This window comes from Halichoerus grypus, chromosome X (genome assembly GCF_964656455.1).
Source record: "Halichoerus grypus chromosome X, mHalGry1.hap1.1, whole genome shotgun sequence".
Lineage (NCBI taxonomy): Eukaryota > Metazoa > Chordata > Mammalia > Carnivora > Phocidae > Halichoerus > Halichoerus grypus.
Window position 1 is genome coordinate 25,313,500 of NC_135727.1, and position 12,472 is coordinate 25,325,971.

A 12,472-nucleotide genomic window follows, 5' to 3' on the forward strand; every position below is an offset into this window, starting at 1 on the left:
TTATTTCCCTTCTTCTGATGGTTTTAGGCTTTATTTGCTGATCCTTTCCTAGCTCCTTTAGGTGTAACGCTAGGTTGTGTATTTGAGAATTCTCTTGCTTCTTGAGTTAGGCCGGTATTACTATATACTTTCCTCTTATGACAGTCTTTGCTGCATCACAAAGGTTCTGGACTGTCCTGTTTTCATTTTCATTTGCTTCCATATATTTTTTTTGTTTCTTCTTTAATTTCCTGGTTAACCCATTCATTCTTTAGTAGAATGTTGTTGAACCTCCATGTATTTGTGTTCTTTCCAAGTTTATTCTTGTGGTTCACTTCAAGTTTCATAGCATTGTAGTCTGAAAATATTCATGGTATGATCTCAGTCTTTTTGTACTGGTTGAGGCCTGATTTGTGACCCAGTATCTGTGATCTATTCTGGAGAATGTTCCATGTGCACTTGAAAAGAATGTGTATTCTGCTGCTTTAGGATGAGATGTTCTGAATATATCTGTTAAGTCCATCTGGTCTGGTGTGCCATTCAAAGCCATTGTTTCCTTGTTGATTTTCTGCTTAGATGATCTGTTCATTGCTGTCAGTGGGGTGTCAAAGTCTCCTACTATGATCTCATTATTATCAGTGAGTTTCTTTATGTTTGTTATCAATTGATTTATATATTTGGGTGCTCCCAAGTTGGGAGTATAAAGATTTACAATCGTTAGATCTTCTTGTTGGATAGACCGCTTTCCTATGATATAGTGCCCTTCTTCATCTCTTGTTATGCTCTTTGGTTAAAAATCTAGTTTGTCTGATGTAAGTATGGCTACTCTGGCTTTCCTTTGACATCCATTAGCATAATAGATGGTTCTCAATCCCCTCACTTTCTTTTTTTTTATTTTGGATAAATAAACACATTTATTCAGATTATAGTCAAGTCCAGATAGACCAAAATACATTGTTTCTTAAAGTTCATTTTTCTGATATAGTATGCTTTGATTATAAAATATTAGCTTCAGAGAGTGATCTATTTACCTTCCCAAGTTATTCGTGAACATTTGTCTTTGGCATCTGTTTATTTTATTTTATTTTATTTTATTTTATTTTATTTTATTATTTTATTTTATTTTATCATGTTATGTTAGTCACCATACAGTACATCATTAGTTTTTGATGTAGTGTTCCATGATTCATTGTTTGCATATAACACCCAGTGCTCCATGCAATACATGCCCTCAATACCCATCACCATGCTAACCCATCTGTTTTTTTTTCTTTCTTTTTTTTATTATGTTATGTTAATCACCATACATTACATCATTAGTTTCTGATGTAGTGTTCCATGGATCATTGTTAGCATATAACACCCAGTGCTCCATGCACTACGTGCCCTCTTTAATACCCATCACCAGGGTAACCCATGCCTCCACCCCCTTCCCCTCTAGAACCCTCAGTTTGTTTCTCAGAGTCCATAGTCTCTCAAGGTTCATCTCCCCCCTCCGATCAATCCCCTCATTTTCAATCTGGAGGTGTTTTTAGGTCTAAAATGAGTCTCTTGTAAGCAGCATATAGATGTGTCTTGTTTTTTTATCTATTCAGATACCCTATGTCTTTTGATTGGAGCTTTTAGTCCATTTACATTCAGAGTGATTATTAAGAGATATGAATTTAGTGCCATCGTATTACCTGTGAAGTCATTGTTTCTGGAGATTTTCTCTGTTTCTTTCTAGTCTTTGTTGCGTTTGGTCTTTCTTTCCCACTCAAAGAGTCCCCTTTAATATTTCTTGCAGAGCTGGTGTAGTGGTCACAAACTCTTTTTGTTTTTCTTTGTCTGGGAAACTTTTTTTAAAATTTAATTTAATTTTATTATGATAGTCACCATACAATACATCATTAGTATTTGATGTAGTGATCCACGATTCATTGTTTTCGTATAACACCTAGTGCTCCATGCAGTATGTGCCCTCCTTAATACCCATCACCAGGCTAACCCATCCTCCTACCCCCCTCCCCTCTAAAACCTGCAGTTTGTTTCCCAGAGTCCATAGTCTCTCATGGTTCATCTCCCCCTCTGATTTCCCTCCCTTCATTTTTCCCTTCCTTCTCCTAATGTCCTCCATGCTATTCCTTATGTTCCACAAATAGGTGAAACCATATGATAATTGACTTTCTCTGCTTGACTTATTTCACTTAGCATAATCTCCTCCAGTCCCATCCATGTTGATGTAAAAGTTGGGTATTCATCCTCTCTGATGGCTGAGTAATATTCCATTGTATATATGGACTACATCTTCTTTATCCATTCATCTGTTGAAGGGCATCTCAGCTCCTTCCACAGTTTGGCTATTGCGGACATTGCTGCTATGAACATTAGGGTGCATATGGCCCTTCTTTTCACCACATCTGTGTCTTTGGGATAAATACCCAGGAGTGCAATTGATGGGTCATAGGGTAGCTCTATTTTTAATTTTTTGAGGCACCTCCACACTGTTTTCCAAAATGGCTGTACCAACTTGCATTCTCACCAACAGTCTAAGAGGGTTCCCCTTTCTCCACAACCTCTCCAACATTTGTTGTTTCTTTCCCTGTCCATTTTTTCCATTCTAACTGGTGTAAGGTGGTATCTCAATGTGGTTTTGATTTGAATTTCCCTGATGGCTAATAATGATGAACATTTTTTCATGTGTCTGTTAGCCATTTGTATGTCTTCTTCAGAGAAGTGTCTGTTCATGTCTTCTGCCCATTTTTGGACTTGGTTATTTGTTTTTTGGGTGTTGACTTTGAGAAGTTCTTGATAGATCTTGGATACCAGCCCTTTATCTGTAGTGACATTTGCAAATATCTTCTCCCATTCTGTGCGTTGCCTCTTTGTTTTGTTGACTGTTTCCTTTGCTGTGCAGAAGCTTTTTATCTTGATGAAGTCCCAAAAGTTCATTTTTGCTTTTGTTTCACTAGTCTTTGGAGATGTATCTTGAATGAAGTTGCTGTGGCTGATGTCAAAGAGGTTACTGCCTGTGTTCTCTAGGATTTTGATAGATTCCTGTCTCACATTGGGAAACTCTTTATCTCTCCTTCTATTTTGAATGATAGCCTCGCTGGATAAAGTATTCTTGGCTGCATATTTTCCCTATTCCGCATATTGAATATATCATGCCACTATCTTCTGGCCTGCCAAGTTTCTGTGGAGAGATCTCCTGCTAACCTAATTTGTCTTCCCTTGTAGTTTAGGGATTTCTTTTTCCTTGCTGCTTTCAGGATTCTTTCCTTATGTCTATTTTGCAAATTTTACTACAATAAGTCTCGGTGTTGGCCTGCTTTTGTTGATTTTGATGAGAGTTCTCTGTGCTTCCTGGATTTGGATATCTATTTTCTTCCCCAAATTAGGGAAGTTTTCAGCTATAATTTTCTCAAATAAACCTTCTGCCCCTTTTTCCCTCCCTTTTTCTTCTGAGACTCCTATGTTACAAATGTTATTATGCTTACAGAGTGGCTGAGTTCCCTAATTGAATGTAAACCCCCTTTTCTGTTATTATATGTGTTATATTCAGGTGAAAGTTGATAATTAAGTTAAAATTGTTTATTGGGTTGTATATTCCAAATCAAAGACATAAAAGGTTTTATTTTTCTTAGGCTGTCAAATTGCCACATTTTTTATGAAGAACTGGAAATAAAAGAGTTCCTGACATTTCTAGAAGATACATGAAAATTTCATAAGTGTGCCATTGACTAAGATGTTTATAGTGCTGGTCCTTAAGAAATGTCTGATCTACGATTATGAAAGTAAATTGTATAAGCCAATCTATAGCTATAGTGTATCTAAGCTACACTGAAATGCTCAGCAAAGCACAGAAACATCTGCCTGCCTGTGTTCAATTCACTAGTGATTTCTCTTGTCAAAAAGGAAAAAAAGTGGGTGGGGAAAAAAAGGAAAAAAACCCTCCCCCCCCCCGAAGTGTCTCCTCTGTGTCTGCATAGGAAGGGGAAAACAGTTGTGAGGTGAAGTGGTGTGCGATCTGCTGGGCCAGCTGTGTCTGCTGCTCTGAGTCTCTCCTTTCTGCTAGCCCCATGGCTCAATCCCTCCACCACCATGCCCATGAAGGGCTACTTCCTGATCTGCCACACCTTGCCAGGGGGAGATGGTGTTCAAGGTCAGTGAAGATCATGACTGTGAACTACAACATGCATAAGGAGCCGGGTGAGGGCACCCGGAAATTTGTGTTTTTCAACATATCTAAGATCCAGTACAAAAAATCTTAGGTGTAGATCATGATGTTTAAGAACATGATGCTGTCCCTATTTCTGTGGTTTATCTGTATTCCAGAGAGCAGGTCGTCATGGATGTGGAGACCAAGTGTAATAAAGAGATCATGGAGCACATCCAACAAGGAAACCTTCCAGAAGAGGAATAGGAGAAAAAGCAGCTTTCTCACCCAGTCCACTTTGGCTCCCAAAAGTACTGGATGCTGAAGTGCATCTGTGAGGTGAAAGGGCAGGTCCCTTGCCTGGGCCTGGTGCCATTACCCAAGGAGGTACAGGGAAATACAAAGCAATGCTGAAGCCAGCGCTGAGGACTAAGGCCTCAGGCCACACTCAAGGAAGCCCCAGATTTTATCCCTGGATGGACACTGAAAATGTCTTTGCTATAAGAGGGTCCCCTTCACACACATGTGTGAAAGGACATGGGAGGGCTGGCAGAGTATCTGCAGTTGGGCTACTAGTGGAATATCCTATCCATTAGGTCAATAAAATGCTTCCTGGACTCCAAAAAAAAAAAAAAAAAACCAAAAAGGAAAACAATATGACATCATATTGGTTTTAGTATTTACTAAAAATCCTATTCATTTCTTTTTTTTAATTTTTTTTAAAGATTTTATTTATTTATTTGACAGAGACACAGCGAGAGAGGGAACACAAGTAGGGGGAGTGGGAGAGGGAGAAGCAGGCTTCCCGCCGAGCAGGGAGCCGGATGTGGGACTCGAACCCAGGACCCTGGGATCATGACCTGAGCCGAAGACAGACGCTTAACGACTGAGCCACCCAGACTCCCCGAAAAATCCTATTTCTTTCTTATCCAATTTAAATACTTATGAGAAAAATCAAATCCATTGAAATGGATACTAAGGCTGCAAGGCATGTTGTTAAAAAAAAGCTGTTATTTCATCTACTTATATGAGTGAATCAGAATTTTCTTTTTTTAACCAAAACAAATACAGAGGTAAATTGGATGCTGAGGCATGAAAATAGCCTAATTGTTCCCACCAAATGTATTTATAATTAGTGTTATTATATACTAATATATTTGTATTTATGTAAGTTTTTATATTTTATAATTTATTTATATTTGTTTTATTTGTTATATATAACTATATATTTTATTTATAATAAATTTATTTATAAATTTTACATTTTATTTATATTTCTGTTATATATATATATATTTCCTTCTCTGATCACATCTCCTTCTACTTTTCCCCCTTATTATTTATTCAGGCCACATGGCCTTCAAGCTATTCATAAATTACATTAACATTTCATAGATTCAGGACCTCTAAACTTACTGTTCCTTCTTCCTGGGATGCTTTTCTCCAGGAATTCTTGTTCCCTCAACTCTATTTCTCGATGTCAACTTTCTCAATATGACCTTGTTTGTCGCTCAATTTAAAACTGCAATTAATTTTTCCCATGTTGAATGTAATTTCTCGAGGGCAGGGATTTTTGTTTTTTCCTGTGTTTTTTCCTGTGTTGGTCACTGTCTCATCTATAACACTACCTGGCACATAGTAAATACTCACAAAAGTATTGAACATGAATGATAATAATGCTTGACAATGAGAAACTGAATATACAGACAATGACTAGACCATATATGAAAATAGAATTCTGACCTACAACCTCTGTAGACTCCACCCAGAAAGGTCAGGACTTGGTCAATGACTGCTAGTTTTCCTAATTTTGCCTCCACTTTCAATTTAGGACCAACCAAAGAAAGCCAAATGTGTTCCCCAAATCAATCACATAGGATGCTCTGCTTCTAGTAAGCATATATCCATTTTCCCTATACCAATAGCCTCTAATCACAGCATACTTGAAGCATTACTCTTTTTTTAGTATAAAGTTTTTCCACTCCCTGTAAGACTGTCAGCTTCTGCTGAACCTAAGGTATGGCGATTGACTCCCTTGGAGACATTTTATTCGCAAAGACAGTACCTTTTGAAAAGTATAGACTGTCCAATGTTAAGTTGAAAGCAAAGTCAAGGTGCTGAGGCACTGACTAGGCTCATTCAAATGCTAAGTGACTTTTCCCATTACATCAATTTTTTTTTAATTAATTAATTTATTTTTTTAAGATTTTTATTTATTTAACAGAGAGAGAGAGAGAGCACAAGTAGGCAGAGCGGCAGACAGAGGGAGAGGGAGAAGCAGGCTCTCCGCCGAGCAGGGAGCCCGATGCGGGGCTCGATCCCAGTACCCTGGGATCATGACCTGAGCCAAAGGCAGCCGCTTAACCGACTGAGCCACCTAGATGCCCCTACATCAAATTTATAACATGTAAAGTATTTGCTTTAGTTTTTACTGAATTATGATATCACATGTATATTTGATGTTGCTAGAAGTTAATTATAGCTATAAAGTTGATATAGGCAAAAGCAGATCTTACCTTACCCAAAATACTCCAAAATCCTTGAGTGGCAGGATCTCTGATTATTGCATACCATGCACATAGTAGGTACACAGTAAACATCTACTTAATGAATAATTAAGAAATTAACACATTTTCTTTATATGAAAAGAACTCCAACATGAAGAATGAAAACACATTTGGTGGAATTTTTTTATTTAAAAAATGGGGAGCACTGGGTGTTATACACAAACAATGAATCATGGAACACTACATCAAAAACTAATGATGTAATGTATGGTGATTAACATAACATAATAAAATTTTAAAAAGTCAAAAAAAAAATGGGCTGATATCCATTGCAAACAATTACCATTACCAAGAAGGCTAGTAAACTTATTTTGATATCTAAAGTTTGGCCCATTTAGGAAATACATGTCTGTAAGTAATTCTGCCCAGGTAAACAGAACTAAAACTATTCACAGCAAGTGCACTGTAAGGATTATCCATGTAAAATCTACTATTTTGTTAAGTGTTAAATAATTATGCTAGGCCTAAGATGGAGTCACTCATGCAAAGCTCCCTCTCCTCAGCCAAAACTTAACAGAGTTTCCTTTTCTCCTGAATGCTCTACTCTCCCAGAATTGTAACTTAGAATTGACCAATCAGAACCTGTCTGCTCAATTTAAATTACACAAACAGGCTCCAAGATTTCTTTGTGTACCAAAGAAGTGAAACTACCCTGTATTAGTCAATCAGATAAAATTTGCTCAGTAAAGCTTCCTTTATTCTCTGTATCTCTGTCTATAAAACACCTTCACTTTATACAGCTATTTGGAACTCCTTTCTATTTTCTAGATTGAATCCTACCTGATTCATGAATCACTGAATAAAGCTAATAAGATCTTAATAAAATGTTGGTAAACTTTTCACAATAATAAAGAACTTAATTCTTATGCCTTAGGTCAGAATTTTATTGTTTTTTTTTAATCAAAGGTCATGCAAAACTGAAAGAGCAAGAAGTAGATTTTAACATAATATTTAAAATAAAATATCAAGATCAAAATGTGACAAAAAAACAGGAGTTTGGGTAAGAATAGGTAATGTTTTAGTCATGTTTTCATAAATGGAATCATCAGCAAAATCCATTTTTATTGTTTGAGAGGTAGGTATCTACAGTTCTGATTTTTAGTGACAAGTGAAAATAGACTTAATAGCATACCTGTATCTGTGATAGACAGAAAATAACTTTTCTGATCCTGTTCTCAAATAAATGCAAATTATAAATAAACTCAGAGAATATCTGATGCGTTTTCTGACAGGGTTTTAAATACATCCACTAGTGAGGGGAAGGTAAACTGGTATTGTCTCAGGCCATTTGGGGAGTTTAAATGACAAACAATGGCTTTCACTTGTGTTTGCCTTTGCACATTATTGGGATCAAATTGCTGAAGAGTTTTGTTTGACCTAAGAAAAATAAGATTGAATAGTGGAATTTACTTCTTTTTTTTTTTAAAGATTTTATTTATTTATTTGACAGCGAGAGAGGGAACACAAGCAGGGGGAGTGGGAGAGGGAGAAGCAGGCTTCCCGCTGAGCAGGGAGCCCGATGCGGGGCTCGATCCCAGGACCCTGGGACCATGACCTGAGCCAAAGGCAGATGCTTAACGACTGAGCCACCCAGGCGCCCCTGGAATTTACTTCTAATTATCCTTTAGCATTCTTTCAAAAATGTTTGTTTGTTTAAAAGCCAGTTTGTTAAGACATACTTTCTTCATTATTCAGTGGCATGAGTTAATAGCTACTTAAAATGAGATTTTGAGAGAAGTAGCATGAAACAGTGGAAACAGCAGAAGCTTTAAGTCAAGCTGAAATAAACTAAATTCTGTCTCCTGTAAGCCTTGGGCAAGTTATTTAGCCAATTTCCTCTCAGTTTCTTCATTTGTTAAATGGAGAGAATGCCTTGCAAATTTATTGTATGCAAAATATCTAGCAAGGCAGTGCACATAATATGTGTTCAATAAATTATAGTTATTATCATTACTTTTATTTTGTATAGTTTGCCTTAAAGGTAAAACAGAGACATGTGAGATACTTACACGACTTTAAATCATCCCAGCAAATGGCAATTACTCTTCAAATTGCCCTCATTACTTTCCTCAGTTATCCAATCACCAAAATAAAACACAATTATATTTCTCAAATAACTTCTACAAACAAAAATATTATACAAAGAATTCTAAAAATGGGAGTGTGCTGTAGGTAAATAGCATAATAATTTCTTCCTTTCTTCCTTTAAGTCTAAACTGCCTCTTCTTTGTTACAGAGAGACTGGGATTCTTTTCTGATTCTGCAAACCTATAGACTGTGAGCACAGTTTATTCATTTCAATATTTATTCCTAGCAACATACTAGGAACATTGACTTTAACTTAGACTTTTTATAAAACAATATATGTGTTTATATGCATTTACACACATAAGGTATTCATCAGTTGTGCTGAAATGAATATCTGTAACTAGGAAGAAGAGTTGAATATGGAATCCCAACCAGGCAAAATCATGGATTATTCTTTTGGATGCAAATAAGGATATTCTCAAATATATCAAGGTATATATAAACCATTTAAGTTTCTCTTACCTTTAAAAATTGAGCCATCTTACATTAGAATCTGCCATGTGTTCATGATAAAATGCTCTTTAGTGAGCATTTCCAGAATGTAATAAATTCTATACCTATACTACAAAAAATATGAAGTAAGAATAAAGCATGGTTTAATAAAATATTTCTTTAGATGGTTAGAAGATAAGAAGATCCAAATTCTGAACAAGCTATAATTATTTTCTAGGATTTCTAATGTGAAAATAAAAATTGTTCTTTTCAAAAGGCGCATACATACCTCAAAGGTATTAATTATCTTAAATTTGCAAGAATTAAGAACACAGTTATATGACAAGTTGCTATCAGGTGCGTCAAACTGTCATACTGCTAACAAAGGAACTATTTTTATGATATGATTTTTTTTTGTTTCTACAAAGTTGTACCATTCAACAAAGGAAAAGAATCTAATAAACTTTCCTAAACTTCTGCAATTAGTATTGAAATGTGAAGAGCACTCTCATCCTCAATATCTGTATATTTAAAATAATTAAATATATCTGGTAAGATTTCTTGTCTGTTTCAGTTTTTGTTTTTCCTGAAAAGGTTTTTAAAACTGGGCTGCCTACTGCTTATTACACCTTGCAGCTCTGAAGCTCTTTGCATTATGGAGTTCGTGACCCGCTTATAAAAATAAATTTTAAAAACCCATTCACAGTAAGGGCATCTCAGAAGTAAAGTGTCAGGTGAAAGTTCAAAGGTATTCTATTGCTTAATGTGGAGAAAGTTTAAAGGTATTCTATTGCTTGATCTCTGCTCTCTTTAAATTTAATAAATTTGTTTAAATTTATTACGTTAAATTTACTATTCTTTAAAGTTATTTTCTCTTGGCTTTCAGTATTGGATTATTCTTTTATATGGCTTTTAAAGTTTCTATATAAATTCCAGCTAACATATATTGTTACATTGTTTCAGGTGTACAATATAGTGATTCAACAATTCCATACATCACCCAGTGCTCATCCTTAATCCCCATCATCTATTTAAACTATGCCCCATGCTCCTCCACTCTAGTAACCATCAGTTTGTTTTCTGTAATTAAGAGTCTGTTTCTTGATTTGTCTCACTCTCTTTTTTTCCCTTTGCTCCTTGTTTTGTTTCTTAAATTCGACATATGAGTGAAATCATATGGTATTTGTCTTTCTCTGGCAGATTTATTTTGCTTAGCATTATACTCTCTAGCTCCATCCATGTCATTACAAATGGGAAGATTTCATTTTTTATGGCCAAATAATATTCCATTGTGTACATATACACCACATCTTCTTTATCCATTCATCAGATGGTGGACACTTGGGCTGTTTCCATAATTTGGCTACTGTAAATAATGCTGCTATAAACATAAGGGTGTACGTATCCCTTTGAATTATTGTTTTTGTATCCTTGGGTAAATACCCAGTAATGCAATTGCTGGATCATAGGGTAGTTCTATCTTTAACTTTGTGAAGGAACCTCCATACTGTTTCCCACGGTGGCTGCACCAGTTTGCATTCCCACCAACAGTGCACAAGTGTTCCTTTTTCTCCACATCCTCACCACCACCTGTTGTCCCTTGTGTTGTTGTTTTTAGCCATTCCAACAGGTGTGAGGTGATTTCCCAGATGATTAGTGATGATGAACATCTTCATACGTGACTGTTGGCCATCTGGATGTCCTCTTTAGAGAAATGTCTGTTCATGTCTTCTTCCCATTTTTTAATTGGATTATTTGTTTTTGAGTGTTGAGTTTTAATAAGTTCTTTATACATTTTGGATATTTTATCAGATAAGCCATTTGCAAGTATCTTCTCCCATTCTGTAGGTTGCCTTTTAGTTTTGTTGATTGTTTTTTTCATTGTACACAAGCTTTTTATTTGATGTAGTCCCAATAGTTTATTTTTGCTGTCGTTTCCCTTGCCTCAGGAGACATATCTAGTAAGAAGTTGCTACAGCCTATGTCAAAGAAGTTACTGCCTGTGTCTTCTTCTAGGATTTTGATGGTTTCAGGTTTCACACTTGGGTCTTTAGTCCATTCTGAATTTATCTTTGTGTATGGTATAAGAACGTGGTCCATTTTCTTTCTTTTGCATGTGGCTGTCCAGTTTTCCCAACACCATTTGTTGAAGAGACTGTCTTTTCCCCATTGGATATTCTTTCCTACTTTATCAAAAATTAACTGACCATATAGTTGTGGGTTTATTTCTGGGCTTTCTATTCTGTTCTATCGGTCTATGTGTCTACTTTTTTTTAAAGATTTTATTTATTTATTTATTTATTTATTTATTTATTTATTTGAGAGAGAGAGAGAGAGTGAGACAGAGAGAGCATGAGCAAGGGTGAGAGGGAGAAGCAGAATCCTCGCTGAGTGGGGAGCCTGATGCGGGGCTCGATCCTGGGACTCTGGGATCATGACCTGAGCTGAAGGCAGACACTTAACCAACTAAGCCACCCAGGTGCCCCTCTATGTGTCTATTTTTATGCCAGTACCATACTGTCTTGATCACTAAAGCTTTGTAATATAACTTGAAGTCCAGAATTGTGATGCCTCTAGCTTTGCTTTTCTTTTTCAAGATTTCTTTGGTTATTTGAGGTCTTTTGTGGTTCCATACAAATATTAGAACTGTTTGTTCTAGTTCTGTGAAAAATGCTGTTGGTATTTTGATAGGGATTGCATTAAATGTGTAGATTGCTTTGGGTAGTTTAGACATTCTAACAATATTTGTTCTTCCAATCCATGAGCATGGAATGAATGTCTTTCCATTTCTCTGTGTCGTCTTGAATTTCTTTCCTAAGTATTTTATAGTTTTCAGATTACAGGTCTTTCACCTCTTTGGTTAGGTTTATTCCTCAGTATCTTATTTGTAAATGGGACCACTTTCTTAATTTCCCTTACTGCTGCTTCATTATTGGTGTATAGAAGTGCCACAGATTTCTGTATGTTGATTTTGTATTCTGCAACTTTACTGAATTCATTTATCAGTTCTAGCAGTTTTTTTGTGAACTCTTGGGTTTTCTACATATAGTATCGTGTCATCTGCAAATAGTGAAAGTTTGACTTTTTCCTTACCGATCTGGATGCCTTTTATTTCTTTTTGTTGTCTGATTGCTGTGGCTAGGACCTCCAATACTATGTTGACTAGAAGTGGTGAGGGTGGACATCCTCATCTTGTTCCTGACTCAGGGGGAAAGCTCTCAGTTTTTCCCCATTGAACATGATGTTAGCTGTGGGTTTTTTATAGATG

At 36.1% G+C, this 12,472-nt stretch overlaps 1 pseudogene; it reads left to right on the forward strand.

Annotated features, from left to right (window-relative positions):
* The first annotated feature begins 4,062 nt into the window (after positions 1–4,062).
* LOC118540322 (small ribosomal subunit protein mS25 pseudogene) lies at positions 4,063–4,531 on the forward strand (annotated as a pseudogene).
* Positions 4,532–12,472: the final 7,941 nt, after the last annotated feature.